At 36.2% G+C, this 13,341-nt stretch overlaps 1 pseudogene; it reads right to left on the reverse strand.

The window, feature by feature from the left end:
- Positions 1-12,540: 12,540 nt before the first annotated feature.
- On the reverse strand, positions 12,541-13,109 carry LOC124975518 (rRNA-processing protein UTP23 homolog; annotated as a pseudogene).
- Between the last annotated feature and the right edge of the window lie 232 nt (positions 13,110-13,341).

Genomic DNA, 13,341 nt, shown 5'->3' on the forward strand with positions numbered 1-13,341 from the left:
GGAACAGGATCTCCACATGCCCGGTCTCAGTTGCAGCTCAACAATACCTCCCAGAAATCCATGACAGACACAGGACCTCACACAAGAGACTTTATTATGTGGATGACTAGTGCATTCACTCCGGGGTTGGAAAGAAGGGAAAGAGAGAGATGGTGTGGACGCTTCTCCCAGATATTGGAATCTCCCAGGCTGGAAGGCACCAATAGCGGAGGAGATATTGCAAGTTGATAGATGAACCAATAGCTAGCTAGCATGTTCAGACTGAGAAGTTAGGGTGTAACGTGGGAAGCAGGAAATGGCTATAGCACAGGCCAGAGATTCCTGCAACATAAGGGGCGGGCGGAGCAACTTTCAGACTGGCAAGTTAAGTTGTGGTGCAACAGAAGGGGCAGGAGATCGGTTTGTATTATACTATCCATCACCCAATTCATGAGGTTTACCTACTGATTGTCTGACAACAGTCAGCAAACTGATCACTGACTACCAGTGGAGCACCGGCTGCCTGCTGTTGACTGGAAGTTCAGTGTCACAGTACCTGCAGGTTTGATTACACGTGGCTGCTGCCATTTTAAGACAAAAGGCAGGCCTGTAGGACCCCTGGCAGGACTGACTGAAACCCATCTCCAGGATCCCTCAGCCCGACCAATCACTCCCTGCCTCTGGGCCCTCACATCAACTGACTGTTCCCGGCTGCCAGGACCCTCAGACCAACTGACTGCAGCCCTGTCACCTGGAACCCAGACTAACTGATTACAACCGGCCTCCAGAATCTCACAACCACACCAAACACACCCGACATCCAGGACCTGACCAACTGTATCCCGCCTCCAGGACCTCCTGCAGACCAGGGCCACAACCTGAGCTGCAGCACCCCATTTGCCAACACATTTCAAAACCAGAGCAGCCATCTTGGATAATCCTAAAATGCTTAGCTCCGGTCTTTAGGTGGGGCAAAACCCATCCTGAGATGCCTGCTGGAGGCCTGAAGCTCATTGTCAGGTACCTCTCATGCATCAGGACACTGAACTCTGAGAGGTTTCATTACTATATGAATGTTATACTGTAGATTTACTTTTTTCTCCTTATTGAAATAGTTTAAGTTTTTATTTCTTTACTTTTCTTGCTCTCTTTTCCTTTTGTGTATCTGTTCCCTCAGAGTCTCTTTCTCCCTGTTTTGCATGCTAACATCCAGTTTCTTTTGATTACACTCTCACCCTTTCTATTATCTAGAACTTCTGTATATTCTTTTCTTATCCCATTAATAGCCACATTCTACATCCCTCTGCATCCTCTTTTTCCTCCTTTTGAAACTTCAGACCATATTGCAAATCTGTTTGTTTTACTGAAGATAATATTTGAGCTCATTCTGTTTACTATGACAATTTTTTTATTGTCCTCATAGGGGCTATTTAGTCTAGGATTGCATAGTGTATAAATTGAGGACTGCTAATATTGATCTCCCATTAAAGAAAGGGTTTTGGAAACATATAGGGCCACTATAGCCTATAGGGGGAAATCTGCAATACCCCAGATCTGCACTGCTAGATGGGAAGATATGTGTACAACATAAAAAAACAAGGAAAGAAAATGACCCAAGCAAATCTAGATTCTATATTAATGGAATCCAATGACAGTATGTTAGAAGAAATGTCAGAAAAGGACAAATTATACATGATTAAGATGATTCATGAAGCAAAGATGAGATAAGAGAGCAAATGCAGGCAATGAATGATAATACCAATATACTGAAAGAGCAAGTGCAGGAAGCAAAAGGTCAACAAAGAGATAGAGATTCTCAAAAAACACCAAATGGAAATCCTTGAAATGAAGAAAACAATAAACCAAATAAAAAACTCAATGGAAAGCATCATCAAAAGTCTAGACCACTTGGAAGACAGAATCTCAGACAATGAGGACAAAATATTTAATCTTGAAAATAAAGCTGCCCAAGCAGAGAAGTTGGTAAGAAATCATGAATAGAATCTCCAAGAACTATGGAACATCATGAAAAGATCAAATTTAAGAATTATTGGGATTGAGGAAGGCACAGACATACAAACCAAAAGAATGAACAACCTATTCATTGAAATAATATCAGAAAATTTCCCAAACCTGAAGAATGAAATGGAAAATCAAATACTAGAGGCTTACAGAACACCAAATGCACAAAATCACAACAGGTCCACACCAAGTCACATTATAATGAAAATGCCTAACATTCAAAATAAAGATAGGATTTTGAAGGCCATGAGAGAAAAACATCAAATTACATATAGGGGGAGACCAATATGGATAGCAGCTGACTTTTCAACCCAGACTCTAAAAGCTAGAAGGGCCTGGAACAACATATTTCAAGCTCTGAAAGAACATGGATGCCAACCAGGAATCCTATACCCAGCAAAACTTAACTTCAGATTTGGAAATGAAATAAAATCCATCCATAGTAAACAAAAGTTAAAAGAATTTACAAATAGAAAACCTGTGCTACAGAATGTTCTCAACAAAATATTCCATGAGGAGGTAATGAAAAACAACAATGGAGGTCAACAAAGGGATGAACTACCTAAGAGAAAAACCACTCAAAGGAGAAACTAAGCCAACTTAAAAACCAAAAATAAGCCAAATGACTGGGAATATGAATCATATCTCAATAATAAGCCTGAACGTTATTGGCCTAAACCCATCAAACAAAAGACATAGACTGGCAGAATGGATTACAAAGAAAGACCCAACAATATGCTGCCTACAAGAGACTCATCTCATAGAAAAAGACATCCACAGACTAAAGATGAAAGAATGGGAAAAAACCTACCACACACATGGACTCAGTAAAAAAGTGGGGGTTTCCATCCTTATATCAGATAAAGTGAACTTCAAGCCAAAGTTAGTCAAAAAGGATAAAGAAGGACATTTCATTTTGCTTAAGGGAACCATAAATCAGGAAGACATAATGATAATAAATATTTATGCCCCAAACAATGGTGCATCACTGTACATCAAACAAATCCTTCTCAATTTCAGGAATCACATAGACCATATTACAATGATTCTGGGTGTCTTTAATACACCTCTGTCACCACTAGATAGATCTTCCAAACAAAAACCAACCAAAGAAACCATAGAACTCAATAACACAATCAATAACTTAGACTTAATAGATATATATAGGATATTCCATCCATCAATGAGCAGATTCACTTTCTTCTCAGCAGCACACGGAAAATTCTTGAAAATAGACTATATGTTATGCTACAATGCAGCCCTTAGGAAATGCAAACAAACAGAGATACTGCCTTGTGTTCTATCAGATCATAATGGACTGAGAATAGAAATCAATTACAAAATAAAAAAAAAAAACAGAAATTACTCCAACACCTGGAGACTAAATAATATGCTATTGAATGAAACATGGATAACAGAAAACATCAGGGAGGAGATAAAAAACATTCTTAGATGTCAATGAGATTGATGATACAAAATATAAAAATCTCTGGGACACTATGAAAGTGGTACTAAGAGGAAAATTCATTGCATGGAGCACTTTCCAGAAAAGAATAAAAAGTCAACAATAAAATGACCTAACATTACAGCTCAAAGTCCTAGAAAAAGGAAAACAGAATAACAGCAACTGTAGTAGAAGACAGAAAATAATTAAAATCAGAGCTGAAATCAATGAAATTGAAAAAAAAGAAACAATTCAAAAATTTACAAAATGAAAAGTTAGTTCTTTGAGAAAGTAAACAAAATAGACAAACCCTTAGTCACACTAACAAAGAGAAAGAGAGAGAAAACTAAATTACTAAAATTTGGGATGAAAAAGGAAACATCAATACAGGCACTACTCAGATACAGAACATAATGAGAAGCTACTTTGAAAATCTGTATTCCAACAAAATAGAAACTACCGAAGACATTGACAAATTTCTAGAGACATTTGCTCCTCATAAACTGAACCAGGTGGACATACACAATTTAAACAGATCAATATCAAACAATGAAATAGAAAAAGCCATCAAAAACCTACCATCCAAGAAAAGCCCAGGACCAGATGGATTTTCAGTCGAGTTCTACAAGACATTCAAAGAAGAACTAATTCTAATATTTTTCAAAGTATTCCAGGAAATAGAAAAGGAGGGTACCCTACCAAACTCATTCTATGAAGCTAATATCACACTCATACCCAAACCAGACAAAGACACATCAAGGAAAGAAAATTTTAGACCAATATCCTTGATGAATATAGATGCAAAGATCCTTAACAAAATATTGGCAAACTGTATCCAAAAACATATTAAGAAAATCATGCACCACAATCAAGTGAGGTTCATCCCTGGAATGCAAGGATGGTTTAACATCCATAAATCAATAAATGTAATCCATCATGTCAAAGATTTAAGGATAAGAATCATATGGCTATTTCAACTGATGCAGAAAAAGTGTTTGGCAAAATACAACACCCCTTCAGGCTCAAAACACTAGAAAAAATAGGGATAGCAGGAACATACCTGAACTTTGGAAAGACTATTAATGCTAAGCCAATGGCCAACATCATTCTTAATGGAGAAAAACTGAAACCATTCCTTTTAAAATTGGAAACAAGACAGGGATGTCTTCTTTCACCACTTCTATTCAACATTATCCTCAAAAATCTAGCCAGAGTAATTAGGCAGACTAAAGAAATTAAAGGGATACAAATAGGAAAAGAAGAACTTAAGATGTCACTATTTGCTGATGACATGATTCCATATTTAGAGGATGCCAAAACCTCCTCCAGAAAACTTCTAGACCTCATCAATGAATTCAGCAAAATAGCAGGCTATAAAATCAATATGCATAAATCTAAAGCATTTTTATATGTAAACAATGAAAGAGCTGAAAGGGAAATGAGGAAAACAACTCAGTTTGCAATAGCCTCAAAAAAAAAAATAATTTGGAATCAATGTAACAAAGAGGTAAAATATCTCTACAATGAAAACTACAAAACTTTGAAGAAAGAAGTTGAGGAAGATCTTAGAAGATGGAAAGATCTCCCATGTTCTTGGATAGGCAGAATTAATATTGTCAAAATGGCCATACTACCAAAAGTGCTATACGGATTCAATGCAATTCCAATTAAAATCCCAAGGACATACCTTACAGAAATAGAGCAAGAAATCATGAAATTCATCCAGAAGAATAAGAAATCCAGAATAGTTAAAGCAATCCTTAGCAGGAAGAATGAAACAGGGGGTATTGCATTACCAGAACTTCAACTATACTACAAAGCAATAGTAACAAAAATGGCATGGTATTGGCACCAAAAGAGACAGGTAGATCAAAGGTACAGAATAGAGGACACGAACAAAAACCCAAAGAAATACAATTTTCTCATGCTAGACAAAGGTGCCAAAAATATGCAATGGAGAAAAGATAGCCTCTTCAACAAATGGTGCTGGGAAAACTGGAAAACCATATGCAACAGAATGAACTTAAACCCCTATGTCTCACTCTGCAAAAAAATCAACTCACAATGGATCAAGGACCTTGAAACCAGAGACCACACATCTTATCAAAGAAAAAGTAGGTCCAAATCTTCAACATGTTGGCTTAGGATCAGACTTCCTTAACAGGACTTCCATAGCCCAAAAAATAAAAGCAAGAATCAATAAGTGGGATAGATTCAAACTAAATAGCTTTTTCTCACCAAAGGAAACTATCAGCAATGCAAAGAGAAAACCTACAGAATGGGAGAATATCTTTACCACTCATACTTCATATAGAACACTAATTTCCAGAATATATAAATAACTCAAAAAACTCTACACCAAGAATACAAATAACCCCATCAACAAATCGACTAAGGATATGAACAGACACTTCACAGAAGATGTACATGCAATCAACAAACATATGGAAAATTGTTCACCATGTTTAGTAATAAGATAAATGTAAATGAAAACTACACTAAGATTCCATCTCACCCCAATTAGAATGGTGATTATCAAGAATACAAGCAACAATTGGTGTTGGAGAGGACGTGGGGAAAAAGGTACACTCATATATTGCTGGTGGGGCTGCAAATTTGTGCAGCCACTCTGGAAAGCAGTGCAGAGATTCCTTAGAAAACTTGGAATGGAACATCATTTGACCCAGCTATCCCACTCCTCAGCCTATGCCGGGGTCCAGCCCTAGCAGGAGTCCATGGGTTCCACACAGGTAAACAGGGCGCGGGGAGACAGCATTGGCAATGGATGGAGAATGAAAGATACAGACTCTAATTCTGGTGCAATCACTCCCACTTTATTCTGGGGAAGACTGGGTTTATATACTTTTTCTTCAGGTTACAATGGCAATCTTGTGGTTAATATTAAAAAAGTTTCCAAAGCATAGGTAGAAATTATTTTTAACAAGGAACAAAAAAATTATGAGAAAACAGTAACCTTACAGATTATCCTTACCTAATCACAATTGTTTTAAGAATATCTAACTACGTCAATGAGCTAATACAATATTTATTTCCTTAATATCTAAACTCTATGTGACCTAACACTATTCTTTGTGGGGCATCTGGAATTCCATCCAGTGCTTGACAAATATCCTCTGGAGGATGTTTGTAAAGGCTCATCCTAAAGGATGTTTTGCTCCGAAGCATGGTGTTTTTTCTGCTGTGTTGTTCTGATAATATATTACTCATTTCAGTCTGAACGGATTGCTTAAGGGGATGAGGGGAATACAACAAAAAATCCAGAAAATATTACCTACAATCTGAAACACAATGGGTCTTTCCCACTAACAAAATTAAAAATAATTTTGCAACCGTGCAATGAGTACCTGAAAGCCTCTGGAGAAAATAGTTATAGATCTGCCTTTGCCTCCAACAGACTGTTTAAATTTTAACAATGGTTTTGTTTATGTGTGGTGGTGAGGTAAGAGAATAAGGTTCCAAAATATTCCTTCCTTACTACAAAGAATATGTCACCCCTATAATAAACGTTGGTACACAATAACCATTGGGACCTCCTGTAACCCTTAACTCAGCAATTTAGATGTTAACCAGAGGGACCCAATAGAAATGATCACATGAGATTACTTGTCTGTCTCTTTAACTGTGAGAATAATAAGAATAGTCTTAGGTCACATAGAGTTTAGATATTAAGGAAATAAACATTGTATTAGCTCATCGATGTAGTTAGATATTCTTAAAACAATTGTGATTAGGTAAGGATGATCTGTAAGGTTGTTGTTTTCTGCCTATGCTTTGGAAACTTCTTTAATATTAACCACAAGACTGCTATTATAGCCTGAAGAAAAATGTATATAAACCCAGCCTTCCCCAGAATAAAGTGGGACTGATTGCACCAGAACTAGAGTCTGTGTCTTTCATTCTCCATCCATCGCCTACACGTCTCCCCGCGCCCCGTTTACCAGTGTGGAACCCATGGACTCCTGCTAGGTTTGGACCCGGCAATTCTTATTACTCTCATGGTTAAAGCAATAGAGAAGTAATCTCATGTGACCATCTGTAATAGGTCCCTCTGGTTAATATCTAAATTGCTGAGTTAAGGGCTACAGGAGGGCAGTGGTACCAATGGTTATTGTGTACCAACATTTATTATAGGGGTGACATATTCTTTGTAGGAAGGAAGGAATATTGTGAAACCTTATTCTCTTACCTCACCACCACACATAAACAAAACCATCTTTAGAATTTAACCAGTCTGTTGGAGACAAAGGCAGATCTATAACAATTTTCTCCAGAGGCTTTCAGGGACTCATTGCATGGTTGCAAAATTATTTTTGACTTTGTTAGTGGTAAAGACCCATTGTTTTTCAGATTGTAGGTAATATTTTCTGGAATTCTTGTTGTATTCCCCTCATCCCCTTAAGCAATTCATTCAGACAGAAATGAGTAATATATTATCAAAAAAACACAGTAGAAAAAACACCATGCTCTGGAGCAAAACATCCGGCAATTCCTTTTAGGATGAGCCTTTGCAAATATCCTCCAGAGAATCTTTGTCAAGCACTGGATGGAATTCCAGACGCCCCCGCAAGCCTATCCCCAAAGGACTTAGAAATCAGCATTCTTCAGAGATACAGACACATCAATGCTCATAGCTGCTCAATTCACAATAGTCAGACTGTGGAACCAACCTAGATGTCCTTGAATTGATGAATGGATAAAGAAACTGTGATATATATATATATATATATATATATATATATATATATATATACAATAGAATATTACTCAGCTATAAAGAATAATAAATTTTGGCATTTGCAGGAAAATGGTTGAAATTGGAGAACATCTTGCTAAGTGAGATAAGCCAATTTCAAAAATCCAAAGAATGAATAATCTCACTGACAAATGGATGATGACATATAATGGGGGGTGGGAGGGGTGCAAGAATGGAGGAAGGAGGGACTATATAGTGGGAAAAGAGGGGTGATAGGGGTGGGGTGAAGGATAAATAACAGAAAAAATATTTTAGTTATTTTTGAACATGGAATATTAAAATGGAATTTGTTAGATCTGTCAGCATCATTTTAGTTTGCAGAGAGCTATCTTACCTACAAGGTATAAGAGTCTCTTTAAATAATTTTTTAAATTCCACTTCAGCAACTTATCATTGACTGGGTCTATGTCTTTTATTTTTTCTTTTTAGTTTTACAGGACAGACATATTTTGACATATTTATACAAACATAAAGAATATCTTATTTTAATTAGGGTCCTGGTCCTGTTGTTGTACATGATGTGGAAATTCCCTGAGTTTTATTACTGTATGCACATAGAAAATTTGTCAAATTCATTCCACTCTTTCCTAATTTTATCCACCAGTCTTCCCTTCATTCTCCTTTTACTGATTCAATAAACTTCTATTCTCCCTCCAAACACCCACATTGTGTGTTAGCATCCACATATCAATAAGAATTGTAGGCCTTTAGTTTGGGGAATTGGCATAATTAACAAGATAGTCTGCAGATTCACCCAAAAGCAAAAAATTTATTAGTATTATGACTTATTAATATTCCACTGTGTATATATCACATCTTCTTTATACATTTGTCTATTGAAGGTCACTGAGGTTGGTTCCATAGCTTATATATTGTTAATTGAGTTGCTATAAATGTTGATTTGGCTGTGTCCGTGTACTATGCTGATTTTAACTATTTTGCTCTTTTTCAAAAGAGTGGTTTAGTGAGGTGAAATGAATTCATTCCTAGCTTATTGAGGAACCACTTCATTGCTTTATAGAATGGGTGTACCAATTTGCAGTTCCTCCATATATGTATGAGAGTACCCTTTTTCCCACACCCTTGTGAACATTTGTTGATGCTTGTGTTCTTGGTTGTTGTCATTCTGACTAGAGTCAGATGAAATTTCAGTGTAGTTTTAATACACATTTCTGTTATTGACAGAGATGTTGAGAATTTTTTTATGTATTTGTTGACCACTTCTATTTCTTTTTCTGTGAAGAGCCTCTTCTATTCCTTTGCACACTTAATGATTGGGATTTTCTATGGTGTTAAGTATTTTGAGTTCTTTACATACCCTGCAGTTTAGTGCTATACCTGATGTGCAGTTGATAAAGATTTTTCTCCCATTCTACAGGGTCCTTATCTTATTCCTGTCCTTAATATCTCTACATTTAAGTTGTCTTTTAAGCCTTATACTTCACACCAACTTGGAAAATGTTTGTATTAGCCTTTCCTATATCTAAATGTGTGACTTACGTATGTCATGTATGGTGATTGCTTGTGCATCAGACCTCCAGTGACTGAACAGGTATTTGTAGGAAGACCTGATATGTGATTATAGGTCAAATTGTGCATGTCACTCTTTTGAAGCTATAATCTACCCTGTCTGTTTTAATCCCAACCCAAAGATCAGCAATCAACCTAGGACCTCAGAGCATGGGTTACTTAAATTGCAGGGACAACTGCTTTCATGAGTGAGCATGGGAACAGGTCCAATAAATTTGGGATAAATGTGGACTCCAAAAGTAGAGAGCTGGTACTCAGTTTTTCTCACAGCTGCTGTTCATTCTAGATTGTGCAGCCAATTACCTGACTCCCATGTTGCTCAGTGCCCCATGATTATAAATATATTGTTCTCTTACAATCCCCTTTTCATTTTGTACTCCTGCTTATTTTCAACCCCCATATACTACTGATGTATGTGAGCTTTTATGTTGCTCAAATTACTAATACAAATATATGTCTGTAGTATACATTGCTTTTCTTTTGTTTATTTTTACTATAACTCATGTTTAACATAGATATTTGTGAGCATATTGGGATTAATTACTTGAAATTAAGTCTGAGATTATGTTCTTTCAATGATTACTAGGCCACAGTTCTGAATTCTTTTTCTAATTTGAGGCTATTACAAACCCTTCTGCACTGAAGGAAGTTGCAAAGAACTTCAGGTTGTTTTGTAATTGTACTCTCATGTAATATTCTTGAAAGAGAGATTCCATGAATCATTTGGTGCCTAGTTTTAAATTATTTTCAGATAACCTTCTCTTCTTCACTTTCTTATGTAGCATTTAATATCATCCATTTATGCTTGTGACACTCATGCAGTCTTAGAGTTTTCATAGCTTGTTATTTTACATCATGTCTGGGGAATGAATTACAGCTGCACCCCATATCAAATGTCTCCTGTTATGATAAGGTTATATTTGTCCTTGATTATCTATATTCAGTCCGTGGGCATTTCCCAAAATAATGTCAAGTCCATTCTAGAAGTTTAACAAGTATTCTTTCAAAAATAATGCTTTTTGATAAATGTCATTATCCAAAACTTAAGATAGTAAGAAAAGAAGAGCAAATTTAATGGTTTAGAGGAAGTTGGCTTTGGGTTTGGAGTCAGGCAGAATTAATCCTGAATCCCAGACCAACTGCTTGATAGTTGAGGGATTTTGAACACATTTATTTATGCTGGACTGTCATATTAACCTCACTCATAAAAAAAAAAATTTGATACTGAGTGCCAAAATATCAGCAATTCTTTAGTCTCACCTCTGTCTATAACATTTATTATGTGCTTTTACTCTTATATTTTGTCAAATTTCAGAATGCTGGATCTTGGTCCTCCTTATTTTCTGTAACTCAAGAAAAGCAACAACCATTTGTGAGTATTAGTCAGACATATAGCTTCAAAAACTTTGAATGTTTCTCCTTTTTCTTTCATAACATTGCCATCTCCATGAGAATAAGCCCACATTAGTTAATTGAAAGATCACATGTTTAGGAAAATCATCAGGGTCTGCCTGCTCACTTTCTGATATTCAGTGACATTTTTAACCATCTGTTAAACAACCTGTTGCAGAAAGACCCCAGCAGAGACCAACCTAAATTGATGTTCAGCCCAATCTTGACCTGCTGCATTTCAGAGTGGTTTGCTGTTCAGTAATACATAAATAATGCACACATTAATAGCAGGATGCAAAGATGTAATCATATGCAGAAGTTTTCTGGAAAAGATCAGGTGACTTATAGGTAGTAGTTTTCTTTTTTTCTGATTTAAATGTGGAGTTAAAACTCCTGATAGATTGTATTATGCAGATCTATGTGTAGATACAGGTATAAGATTTGTACTAAAATAGTGTTTCCCATTCTATTTAAAGAAAAAATCATCACATTCCTGCCGTTGGGTTCAAGACCAAATTGCAAAGTAACATTTACTTTAATCTGTTTAAACCCAAAAGACTAGACTGCTTACATATCTGAAGATATGGGACACAAATCTCATGGGACACCCATGTTTCTTTGCTTTGAGATATTTGAAATGGGATTGGATATGCCCTGTATCAAGTGGAAAACTACAGTATACTTTTGGACACTGTCTGGTTGAAACTTCAAGCTCTCTCAGGGTAATGTCTCTCCTGTTCTCTGACATTGAGTACATTATTGTCAGCTAGTCACAATTGCACCCACATGAAATCCTAGATGATGGGAAGGTGGAGGTAGGAGGATTGTGAGTTCAAAATTACCCTCAGTAAAAACCAGGTGCTAAGCAACTCAGTGAGACTCTATCTTTATTAAAATACAAAGTAGTGTTGGAGATGTGACTCAGTGGTTGAATGCCCCTGAGTTTAATCCCCAAATTATATATACTTAAGGAAGTGAATTCTTTCAATTCACTGAGGTAAAGAGACCATAGTTCTCAAATCTGAAATATGTCTGGTATGAATGGAGATGTTTGGATGTTTCAAATATAGATTGAGTTTTGAAGATATAGTTTATATATACTTCATTATATATTTTATTACTAATTTTATATTGTCAAACAAAGATAACCTGGATATATGGTTTTATTTTATTACACTTGATTTAACCTGTTCTTTCTACTTTTTAATGTGAATATTAGAAAATTTAAATTTACACTTTTTCTTATAATTTATTTGTGTTGAACATTGCTGCTTTATGGATATTTTTCTTTTTGTTAGTTTTTCATTTAAAACATAAGTTTAATCTTTAATCATAAATACAGCCTTTAAATTCATTTTTCACACATGAATGTCTTTAAAAGAAATATCCAAAGCATTCATTATCCTTCTGCATTCTTCTTCTCAGAAAGTACTTCTGAGGTAGATGTATTCTGGATTCTTATTCTTTTTCTTTTCTTTTTAGAAGCAGTCAATTTTGTGTCCCCTGCTATTTTCTTTTTCTTCAAACAGCTAAGAGGATTGGGGCCACTAATTTTCTTGTGCTTTTTTCTTCTTCTCTGTTCAGGGTTTTTCACTAAATCCTGTTCCTGTTTGAGTTGCTTGATACTTTCTTTCTCATGCACTGAGACAAGCTGATCTGACTATAGAGCTTTGACAAAGGTGATTGTTTTGGGAGAAGGTTTGCCCAAGACTATAGTGTTCTGAATAATAAACATGAGAAACACCAGGCTTTTTCTTTACTTTCACAGATAAATTCTGATCCTGTTGGCGCACAGCTGCATCTCCCCTATAAGGTAGCAGGGCAGCTGCTCCCGCAGCTGGATGCGGCCCCAGGCACCGCCTGACAAAAGGTGCCATCCAGCAGGTTCTGGTATAGATTGTGGACTCCAAAATTGTTGCGGAAGAAGCCAAAATGCTTCTTGGTGTGTTTCTGCCTGGTGATCTTCATGCCTGGTTGACTCTGACTGAGGCCGCCAGACAGAAAGCTGCAGCATAAGTCTTATGCATGCCCAGCTTCCACAATGGATATTTTTGTTGATCAAAACCCAGTCTGACTCTTCATAGTAGTAGAGCAAAAAAAGTTAAATCAAAATGTAAACTAATGTTTATTAACTATTTTATTCATGAAAAGCACACAATTAATAAATTTAAATGACCACATATTTAAATGGAAATATCAT

Source organism: Sciurus carolinensis, unplaced genomic scaffold, assembly GCF_902686445.1.
Source record: "Sciurus carolinensis unplaced genomic scaffold, mSciCar1.2, whole genome shotgun sequence".
NCBI classification, from domain to species: Eukaryota; Metazoa; Chordata; class Mammalia; order Rodentia; family Sciuridae; genus Sciurus; species Sciurus carolinensis.